Consider the following 11,288-nt stretch of genomic DNA (forward strand, 5'->3'; position numbering starts at 1 on the left):
ATACAGAGAAGATTAGCATGGCCCCTGCGCAAGGATGACACGCAAATTCGTGAAGCGTTCCATATTTAAAAAAAAAAAAAAAAAAAAAAGAATGCAAGAGCGAGAGGAACTCTTTCCCTCAAAAGGGGAGATGCGGGAGCGCGATTCTCCGCGGAGGCCCCAGCGAGGCGGTGCCGGGGCTTCCCGGGCTGGGTCTTTCCGCCCTCTTAGTAGCGCCCTGGCCTGAGGGTTATGCCACTTGGGAACCACCTGTTGGGGGGTATGTATGTTTCTTTGTGTGTTATTTTGTTTTAGTTTTTCTTATTTAAGGAATAGCTAGGTGTAGAGGAAAGAACATGAGATTTGGGATCCCACGTATGTAAAGTCAGAATACTCACCTGCCTGGAAATCACGCTCATGAAGCCACGTGGGGGGAAGGCAGCGCACGCTGCAAGGACTCAGCAGAGACCGTCTCCTCCAGGCCAGGGCTGATGATCAGGGGGTTATTCTAGAACTGGGCTCCCCAGGAGTACCACGGAGCTCGCCATGAGCAAGGCCTCGCGTACCTATCGTCTCCTTCCCCTCTCAGTAGACTTTCCTGTCAGTAGAGAGGCCATAACAATGGCCGTTCTAGCATTTCTGCCTCTCCATTTTCTAAGCTTCCAAGAGCCAAATTAACATCTTCGTTTTGTTTTGTTTTTTTCTTTCTACTTTTATATCAATAAATCCTCTCTTACCCAACTCTTTGTGTTGCCCTCCTTGCCCTCACACTATCTGATTCAGGTCACACATACATTCCTCTGTTCATGTTCAAGGTTCCACAAATCTCCCGGTTATGGTTCCTTTGTCCCTCTCAGCAAGCCCAGCACTTTAGGGGTGGTCTTTCTGTTACTTGAGCCTAGACATTGATTGGTGTGCTCATCAGTAGGGGATAGACCATACAAGGCAGTGTTCTATATAATCTTCAAGCCGGGCTGAGGGTGGGGCACTTACGCAGACCAAGGGAGGTAAAGGTGACCAGGAGTGTGAGGCTTTCAAGCAAGTCAACCCAATGTCACACCCAAGTCAGTGGTTTCCCTTCTCCCAATCTCAGCTCTGATCTTGGCAGAGCAGACTTGTTTAGGTTAGTTTGAGAATTCAGATTTTACTGGGGTTCAAGTACCCTTATAAATAAGCAGTGGGCCTGATGCCTGGGATTTTCTGCAAGGACCTGTTACCAAGGATCCCTTGACTTTCACACTTTGCCTTGAGTTGGTGATCAGTCACCCTCAAACTTTCATAGTGAGAGTCATCTCATTGTGTTGCTTTCATACTTACTAATTTCCTCCGGCTTCTCCAGTATGGAAATATTGTACCATTGTGAGCATTTGCTTCCACTGTGAATTGAGTTTTTTCATCCTCAACCCTATTCATATTTGAGACAAGATAATTCTTTCTCATGCACCTGTTCCTTTTGTACGTTCATGCCCAGCTTCTTGAGGAGGAATAAACTGGCACCCCAACAGGCAGGTCCAGGTCACACTGCAGCTCCTGAGTCAGGACTGATCTAGGATATAAATAAAGCAGTAGTCATATCTTTACTCTTTAGTCAGTAGTAAAATTAATTTGTCCTTGCAAATCTGAGATCCAGGAGGCAATCATGACTTCTAGATTCCAGCCTCATCCCTCTCTCTCTCTCATTATGGTGATGTGAATTCTTCTCAGAACCCTAAACCACTAAGAACTATCCTTGTCCTATTTTCCTCTTCATCCTGAAAGCACTACCCTTTTCTGTACACCTTTTAACCATGCCATTAACTTTTGCTGTGGTCAGTTACTATCTCCGGTCCTAAGGCCCCACTAGAACTAAAGGGCTCTCTTAGAACCTAGTCTGCAGACAGTTGTCAGACTTTTGCCACTTGACTCTTCTCCGGAATTGAAGCAAATCTCTGGCTATTCACATAATGGTTCCTGACAGATTAACTGGAAGCTAAATACCAGCTTTCTGACTAATGGCCCTTGTCTGAATACAGACACTCTCCTTCACATCTTACAGAACTTTGTGTTCCTTGTAGCACTTTGAATGCTGCTCTGTAATGTTTCTTTATTATTCTTCTTTACCAACCAGGCTGGGAGCTCCCACAAGAGAGTGACCAATATTTTATCTACATAAATAGAGGATGGGGCATAAAGGAGTAGAGGATGGAACATAAAGGGCTTCAAACAATGCTTGATACATAACAAATGCTTGGATGAAAATTCCATTATTACCCTTTGTCTTTAGCCATTGGCTGTCTTTCTATATTTTCAAAACTAGGGTGAACTATGACACTAGTCACTTTTCTCTGCCTCTGCCCTGCCCAGGAGCTGAGCTCTAGAGCTGTGTTCCAGCTGGCTGTGGCTCTCCTGTGTTGATATGAATAAGCCACACTGTCTTGAGTATGTTATACACAGATAAGTCACTGCCTAGAAGTTCAAACAACTGTTTTATAGGATTGTTTTAATTAACTCTAAAGAACCAGTAATTAATTTAATCACAAACATTTCTGTGGCTACAGCAATAGAGACTATTAATATTGACAAGCCTCAGGCACTCAAACTATTTTAAAGAGAACAAAACCTCTCTGCAACTTAGTGACTTTTAATCAGTGCCCTCAAATCTGTAACTGGAACTATGGCAATATAGCCATGTGCAACTAAAGCTTTTACTTTTCAGGGGAAAAAGAAATACTTTTCAGGAGATAATGAGTGATGGATTAGCATTTACATAGCCATTGTAAGCCTGCAGTGAGCACCAATGTTGGAACAATGATGATGATGAAGAAATGTAGAATTATATAAACTAAGCCTGCAGTCAGAACAGAAAAGAGCAAGAAAAAATGGACCTATTAATCAAAAATCATATACCAAATAAATGGAAAGGGATTTCAAGCAGAGCTTTGAAATGGAATAATCCTATAGGGATTGTATCTACTACTATGAATTTTTGTATTATAAAGATTGAAATGCTGCATAACTGCTATTTTAGAAAAAATTTGACCCAGTTATTCAGACCAGCATATGAAAATAAATATATATTTAACATGCCTATGCCTTTACTTATTTTTTGCTACAGAAGCCTCTAAGAATAAAGTTGTACAAATGAGAATACGTACAACTCAAGTTGTATTTATGAGAATAAAGTTGTTGAAGCGAGTGAGTCAGTCTGAGGTTATTACATATGTTAACCAATTTCGAATTTAGAATACAATACAGAAGTAAAGTTATTTGTGATTAGAGTTTCTAATAAACTGTGAACCTATTCTGTAAGTGCCTGGGGGTGGGGGGGTGGGGTTAGTGCTGCATGTGTCACACAGTGAAAGGGTAGAGGCAGAGAGATTGGTATACTGTGGAGCCAGAGTGCATGGATTCTTAGCGAAGGCTTATTACGCTCCAAGGATGGGCCTCAGATGAAATCTCTTTTGTGTGTACACAGTTAAGATTTTATTTTTATTCCTTTATAAATCACTGTTTCCAAATGAAGTCATAATTCAAGATAACATATAATACAAAATGAATAGAATACCTACTCCAGGTAAAATCCCAAGAGGGTGAATCATCTCCCTGCACTTGAGAGTGGCCACTCCCTGCCCACCACAGTATCTCGAAGTCTATGAAATGGTCTGGAAGAGAATTGGTGCTCAGAATGTGCTAATGAATGAACTCAGTAACGTGAATGCCCATTTTAAATTCCTTCTCTGCCAGACTCTTATTGAAATAGCCTCAGAACAAGAATAGGAAGACTTTTTCATCAGTGGTAAAACAATCTGGAAAAAGGTAGAATTAGCATTTACTACAAAGGAGATTATTTCAGCTAAATATAATGCTGATTGGGCCAGAGAAAAAAATAAATTAATTAAAAGGCTGACCTGACCATGTAGGAAGGAATAGCCTCTTTATGAAGTAAGACCAGACTAGCTTGGTCTGGGCTTGGCAGCAGGCTATGGATAATCAGAGGGAGACTTTCTATTCCTCTGGGAAGATTGCCAAGTACTGAAGACCACACCTGTGGAAGAGACATGGAGACATGGTTACCAGGCTTCCAGCATGACACAGAAGGCCTCGTTAGGCAGAGGATGCTGCCGTACCAAGTAGGGAGTTGACTTTCCAGCTTGTCTATTTCTCAAGCATATCATTGAACTGGAAGAGGAAAACTAATTAAAGCTTATATTTTCAGCCTCCTTTATTCAGAACAGAATGATTAAAATAATGACATGCACAATTTCAAGGACAATTGTTGCATTTTTAATATTACACAAGCATTGATCTCTTGTTGCATATAAGCAAACAGTGTATATGATGGTCATCATGATGATGATACTGATGACAATGATTCTAGACCCACAGAAAACACTAACTTTTCTTCTTCTGGATCAAATATTAATTGCTCACGTATTGACTTCAGGTTTAATACAGCTGAATTCCCAATATGTATTGATAGTTTCTTCTATCTCAAAATCAAGTTAAAAAGAAGCTAAAGGGCGGCACCTGTGGCTCAGTGAGTAGGGCGCCGGCCCCACATACCGAGGGTGGCGGGTTCAAACCTGGCCCCGGCCAAATTGCAACAAAAAATAGCTGGATGTTGTGGCAGGCCTGTACTCCCAGCTACTCAGGAGGCAGAGGCAAGAGAATCGTCTAAGCCCAGGAGTTGGAGGTTGCTGTGAGCTGTGACGCCATGGGCAACAAAGTGAGACTTTGTCTCTAAAAAAAAAAAAGAAAGAAAGAAAGAAAAAGAAGTTAAAAAGAAATTAAATGGAGCTTCCATGCCCAGAACTCAAAATCCAGAATTGCAAGGAGGCCTCTCTGCTTTATGGTCTTGTCCATTTGTGACGGAGCCACAGAAAATTCACTCTGACCTGAACACTGATCAAACTAAATACTTCATTATCATTATCACTACACAAATCTGGACAGTGTGCACAAGAGGCATAGGATAAGGAAATTAAAGAAGCTTTTGGAGGAAAAAGACTCAATGGAATGTCATGATATTAAGTGATCAATGCTCAAAATACTTGATGGATATTTTATCTAGAACAATGAAAAGAAAAAGAGTTGGTACTACAAAATATTTATTGAGAGAACAAAAATTTCAAAAAGAACCCTAAGACTCAAAATAATTAATATCTATCTAGTAGAAGTTCCATAATAATGAAAATGATTGTATTATAAAATGTTTTATCTATTACTTCAATACAAATGAAGACATGGCAATGTAGGACAGAATAATTCATCCTCGACATGGTAAAAATTTGTATCTAAACCAATATAGTATTTAATGGTAGAAAAACGGAATTGTCTTTAAAGTCAGGAGCAATAAGATCATACTCCTCTCACTAGTATAATTAAATATATTTATCTAGACATTCGAATCAGTACAATAATAAGAGAAAATAATCCAGACAAATAAATGTCAGAAAAAAGTGGTAAAATTATCATAATTTGCAGATGTTATTGTCTACTAAGGACATCCAAGGAAAGCAACTAAAGCTTGGTCAAAACTCATAAATGGACTCAGGAACATTTCTAACTACCAAGTTAATATAAATTTCATAGTCGCCTATACACCCACAATAACCTACTTGAAAAATCTAAGTGATACTTTGTTAACAATAAAAAGTATAAAGACTCTACAGTAAATTTATATGGAAATGTACAGAATTTTAATAAACTATAAGAAATTTATTGTAATATATGAAAAACTAGCAAATGAAGATGTATATTATTTATATATCTGGAGCGTACATCTCCAGTGTATAAACAATATACATCTTCAGATATATATACAGTTCAGATGTATATTGTTTATACACTGGAGAAGAAAATTAATAGTGTAAATATATTGGTTTTATGTAATTAACATGCCATAAATGTAGTATGATTATAATAAAAATCACTGAAATACACAAAGATATTACTGAATGTTGTACAATTGAAAAATCTGGGCTAAAACATTCAAAATAAATTTGTGAGAGAGTATACTACCAGTTATTTAAGATGCAGCAATGTGCTTCAATCATTACAATAAATAGCCCAAACCATCTGATTGAAGTTCTGAAACTAGAAATAAGAGAAAGTACCCAAATGAAAAATATATAAATATATCCTATCTATTTGTATTTTATATAAAATAAGTGTAGATGCAGATACATTAGGGCTGTGAAGGCAGCACCATAATGTACTCAAGACCTGAGGCTTTCCGCTCAGATACTCTCAGCCTATGGCTTCTTCCTGAGTGAAGCTTTTATCCTCTGGGTTACATTTTGATCCAATATTCTTTCTGGAACACCATCCATCACTTTTATACTGCAGGTCAGAAGGAAAAGGAGAGGCAAAGGAGCAAAAAAGTAATTTCTCTTCAATGAATGAACTCCCTTTAATCAGCCTTCCCAGTTGGCTCACAAGATGACTGACTACATCTCACTGGTCAGGCACTAGTCCAGTGCCTATCAGCCTTTTTTTCTTTTTTTTTAAATCTCACAGCACACTTTAACCTATCATTAAACTTCCAAAGCACGCTTAAATTATGTTGATAACAAGAGTAAAAAATAAGAATATACTTACTGTGCTTTGAACTTCTTTCAAAAATATTGTAATTAATGATCTTTAAAATTTTTCATAGCACACCTAACATCTTCTCATGGCACACCAGTTGGAAATCATTGCCCTAGTCATACGATCACATCTTGCTGCAAGGAAGGCTGGAAATTATACAGTTTCACTCTAGGTAGTAATTGGTCAGTTAAAAAATTCATGTTGTTTTTCTATGAGAAGGAGGGGAATCAATGTTGGACTAGACAAAACTGAGCTTCTGACAAATGATACGATGTTAGCACATAATAAAGTTAGCAGTTTATATTAACAGACTTATGATAGATATTTTCAAAAATTATTTCAGGAGGTCCTGGGGGTCATATGTGGAGTAGGGCTGCTGCATAGCTTCCCTTTTTATCACGTCTAGGCTCTGGGCTCCTGACTAACCCCTGCCCTTCCCATTCCCCATTTCCCACAATGCTTTCACAGAGGTTAGAGTCTGCAGCCAGCTCCCAGGCCTCCAGCATTCAGAGCTTCAAGGCTTCTGGGGTGTGTTTTGAGCCACTATGCTCTACTGTTCATCATGAGCTGGATAGTGGAGGACAACAACTGTTGTCTTAACCTCAAAATTCCACTTTGGCTTCTAACCTTCTTCCAACAGGTCAAAATTGTCGATCTCATTTATTGGGTCAACTCAACCTAATAGTCTAGAGTTATGGAGATAAAAGGTAAAGAGGAGGCAGAGAAAAGGAAAAGAAAAGAAAAACCACACACAAGTAGGAACGAACAAAAACATTCTAGCAACATGAAAACCAGAACAGATCAACTCCCCCAAAGGATCACAGTGGTACTATCACAGAAAATACCAACCATAAAGAAACTGTTGAAATTACAGAAATAGAATCCAGAATATATGTGGCCAAAAAGATGAATTGAAGAGAGAACTCTGAAACCAGCAAAAAGAAGTCCATGCAATGTGTCAAGAAATTAAGGAAATTATGGCTCGGTGCCCATAGCACAGTGGTTACGGAGCCAGCCACATACACCGAGGGTGGTAGGTTGGAACCCAGCCTGGGCCAGGTAAACAACTGTAACAAAAAAATAGCCCAGCATTGTGGTGGGCACCTGTAGTCCCAGCTACTTGGGAGGCTGAGACAAGAGAATCACTTAAGCCCAAGAGTTTGAGGTTGCTGTGAGCTATGACACCACAGCACTCTACCAACGGCAACATAGTGAGACTCGGTCTCAAAAATAAAATAAAATATATAACTAAATAAAATAAAACATAAAAGAAATTAAAGACAAAGTCACCAAGGATCTGAACAAAATTAGAAAAGATATAACAGAGCCTAAAGAACTTAAACAGACAATCAGGGAGTTTGAAAACACAGCAGAGTTTCAGCAACTGATTAAACCATGGGGGGGGGGGGAAGAATCTCAGAACTTAAAGACAAAATTCTCTGACTAACCCAATCATTTAAAAATGCAGAAAAGAAGAGAGCAGAAGCAGCACAATCTCTTAGAGAGATATGGAAATATGCAAGCATACAAATATACAAACTATGGGTATCCCTAAAGGAGAAGACGAGAGTCCCCAAGGTATGGAAGATTTAGTTGAAGATGTTATAGTCCGAATTTTCCCAAGCATTGCCAGAGACCCAAAATACAGTTACTAGACAGCTATAGAACTTCAGGATAACTCATTTCAAGCAGTGCATTTCATAGTTGCATTGTAATTAACCTGGCCAAAGTCAAAATGAAAGAGAAAATTTTACAAGTTGCCAGTTATCAACACCATTCGATTTATAAGGGTTAATCCATCAGATTAACACCTGATTTATCAGTGGAAACTTTACAGTACAGAAGAGATTGGACCCCTATCTTTAATCTTCTCAAATAGAAAAACTGTCTGCCTAAGATTCTGTATCTTGAAAAACTAAGTTTCATATTTGATGAGGAAATCAATCTTTTCCTGGCATGCAAACTTTGAAGAAATTTGCCACTACCAGACCTGCTTTGCAGAAAGTTAGTAGGTCAAACTTGTACTATACACAATCCAATGCATGGTCTCCTAGCAAAATAAAACTACCAAGTAACTAAAGGACAAAACTAGCTACCACAGTGGTCCAAATGATAAAATAAAGCAATAGAGTCCCTTAAACAGGACAAACAAAAATCCACCCTTCTTATCGAATCTTTCAACAAATGGGAGCAGCTTGAATTCCCCACTGAAGAGACATAAGATGGATGACTGGATTAAAAAAAAAATCAAGCATAGTATTTCCTGTCTTCAGGAAATACATCTAATCTCTAAGGACAAATCACAACTTAGGGTAGAGAGCTAGAAAACAATATTCCATGCTAATGGAAACCAGAAAAGAGTTTGAATTGCAATGCTCAATGCACATCCCATTGACTTAAAAGCAACAAAATAAAAGAAGTACAAAGTTGGACATTATAAAGAGAATAATTCAACAAGAAGCCATAAAAATATTAAATTGATGTACACACCCAACTCCAGCACTCTGAGATTTGTAGAACAAATTTTATTTGCTATGAACAAAATGATGACAACTCTACCATAATAGTTGGAGCCTGCAGAACCCCACAGTGGATGTCTCTGTGTGTGTATAGAGAAAATTCCAAAAGTCATTGTGCTGATTGAGTTTCACTGACTTCACAAAAATATTTGCTAAAAATTTGGTCCCAAAATCACTTGAAGTTTTAATTCTGTAACTTTAGCTTATTTTAGTTCTGTGGATGTTAAATAATAAATTTTTAGTTTTAATTATTTGAGTCAGCCCCTCTTATTAAAAACAGTAAAGGCTGATCTTCAAACAAAAATATTTGATACTCAGCATTCATAAAATTAAGTAAATGTAAACTTTAATTTTTATATCTGGTTTCATGTAAGATGAAATACATTCTGAAGAAAACAGATTTAAGGGTATGTATGATCCTGAGACCATAAACATCTGGATAAAGCAGAAATTCCAGGTAGTATTTAACACTTTGAGGATCAAGTCAAAGGCTCCACAGAGTAAAGAGAGACACAGGTATGTTTGGGTTACAGACAAAACAAACAGAAAATTTGACTGAGGCAATGATACGATATGAAGAATGGGCAAAGTTAGAAAATGGGATGGGAGGGGAGGGCAGACGGCCCAGGAGGGGGGAGGAATCTGCAAGGCCACTCAGTGGGGAGGGGCAGTGGCCACGACTCCCTCCTCTTGTGCCCTCGCCCACCCTCAGGTCCCATTGCTGACTCTCCTGTGCTGAGTAATCAATAGCCCAGCTAGGGCACCCTCAGCACGCAGCTGCTTCAGGCATCTGTGCTATTCAGAGTGGAGACCAGTCTGAATCTCTGTTTTCTGGCCAGCCAGCCAGAGCCCCACTGGCTCCATTTTCTTGTTAGCAACGCAACCCCATTTTCCACTTTAAGATTGTTTAGTGTTGTTCTTCTTATTCCTCACCTCTTTTAGATCGAAAATATGCCTACCAATCCTCTGGGAAGAAAATAAAGACATCCAAAAGGTAAGGAACACCCACGAGAGATTCTCTGTTGTGCTTTCCCATTCCTAATTCCCACATTTGTAAATGAGTTGGGTGGCCTGGAGAGTGATAGGGGAAGGGGTCGGGCAGGGCAAGGGGCTCAGGAGGACTAAGCCCTCCATCTGAGGCTCACTGGCTAACTATCTGGGTGAGGTGGGAGTTTCCAAAATTAAACCCCAAACATAGTAATTTCATGGCCCTGGAGTGGCGTATTTAGAAAGGCTGGGTTCTCTGAAGAAGAACAGTTTCTCCTGACATTTGCTTGTCATGTTCCCATGTCAGGGATCACTCACCCAAGGCATCCTTCACTTTTGAAAACACCAAGTGGAGACTTCACAGAAAAAAATCTTCCTTAAACTTGTTTCAAGAAGAAAAAATGTAAATAGTTTGTCACTTTTACCAATGGATAAAAGGAACACATTAATGACAGTGGAGAGTCACATTCCTCTTGGAAAATGAATGTCTGTACTTCTTAGAGAACAGGGGTGAGAGAAGCCTGTCCCAGCCTCTCTGTTTTGTTGTTGCTGTTCTTTTCTTCTCAGCATCTGGATGGAGCCAAGAGGAGAAAGAGAGGAGGAAGAATGAAAGGTAAGAATCTGTGTGAACCCAGCTCTCCAAGGGTCTCCTGTAAAGGGACTCCTGTAGGATCCCTATGTGTCTACCCTCCTTACAAAACCTACTCTCCTGCCTTCCCAGGATAGAGAATTTGCTAAAAGAAGCACAATAGGGGAGGAAGATGGCTTCTGTTTCCCAAAGGTAATTCATCTTTCCCTTTCTTTCCTGGTTTCTTTACAAAGCATGTTCTATGCATTTTTGGGATTTGGTGCACCCTGCCATAGTCACAAGAGGGGGTGCCCAGGGGAACAAGGATGTGAAGGAAAGCCTTGGGGAGAGGCTATAGAGTATGTTGTGACATCCTTAATGATGGAGGCAAAGTGACAGGGCAGCAAGCTTCATCCCTGCTAATCTAGTCCTCCTCCTCCTGGCCCTGGCTGAACCTTTGTATTATTCCTCTTCCACAGCCCCCTGCAAAGGATGAAAATTCATTCCACCTTTTTAACCACTATATTAAAATCCCCACCGTGGAGTAACTGTTTAGAGGACATGCTGAAGACCCAGGGGTAACAGAAAGTTCCCTTATTCACTGTGTCCCTTTTTGATTCTGTGACTCAGCCACCACTCACTATGTCCTCCCCATAATCACCCAT

The 11,288-nt window shown here is 39.5% G+C and overlaps 1 pseudogene; it reads left to right on the plus strand.

The window, feature by feature from the left end:
* Nucleotides 1–69, plus strand: LOC111728392 (annotated as a pseudogene).
* Nucleotides 70–11,288: the final 11,219 nt, after the last annotated feature.

Source organism: Otolemur garnettii, unplaced genomic scaffold (genome assembly GCF_000181295.1).
Source record: "Otolemur garnettii isolate 467f Iridium unplaced genomic scaffold, OtoGar3 scaffold00154, whole genome shotgun sequence".
NCBI classification, from domain to species: domain Eukaryota; kingdom Metazoa; phylum Chordata; class Mammalia; order Primates; family Galagidae; genus Otolemur; species Otolemur garnettii.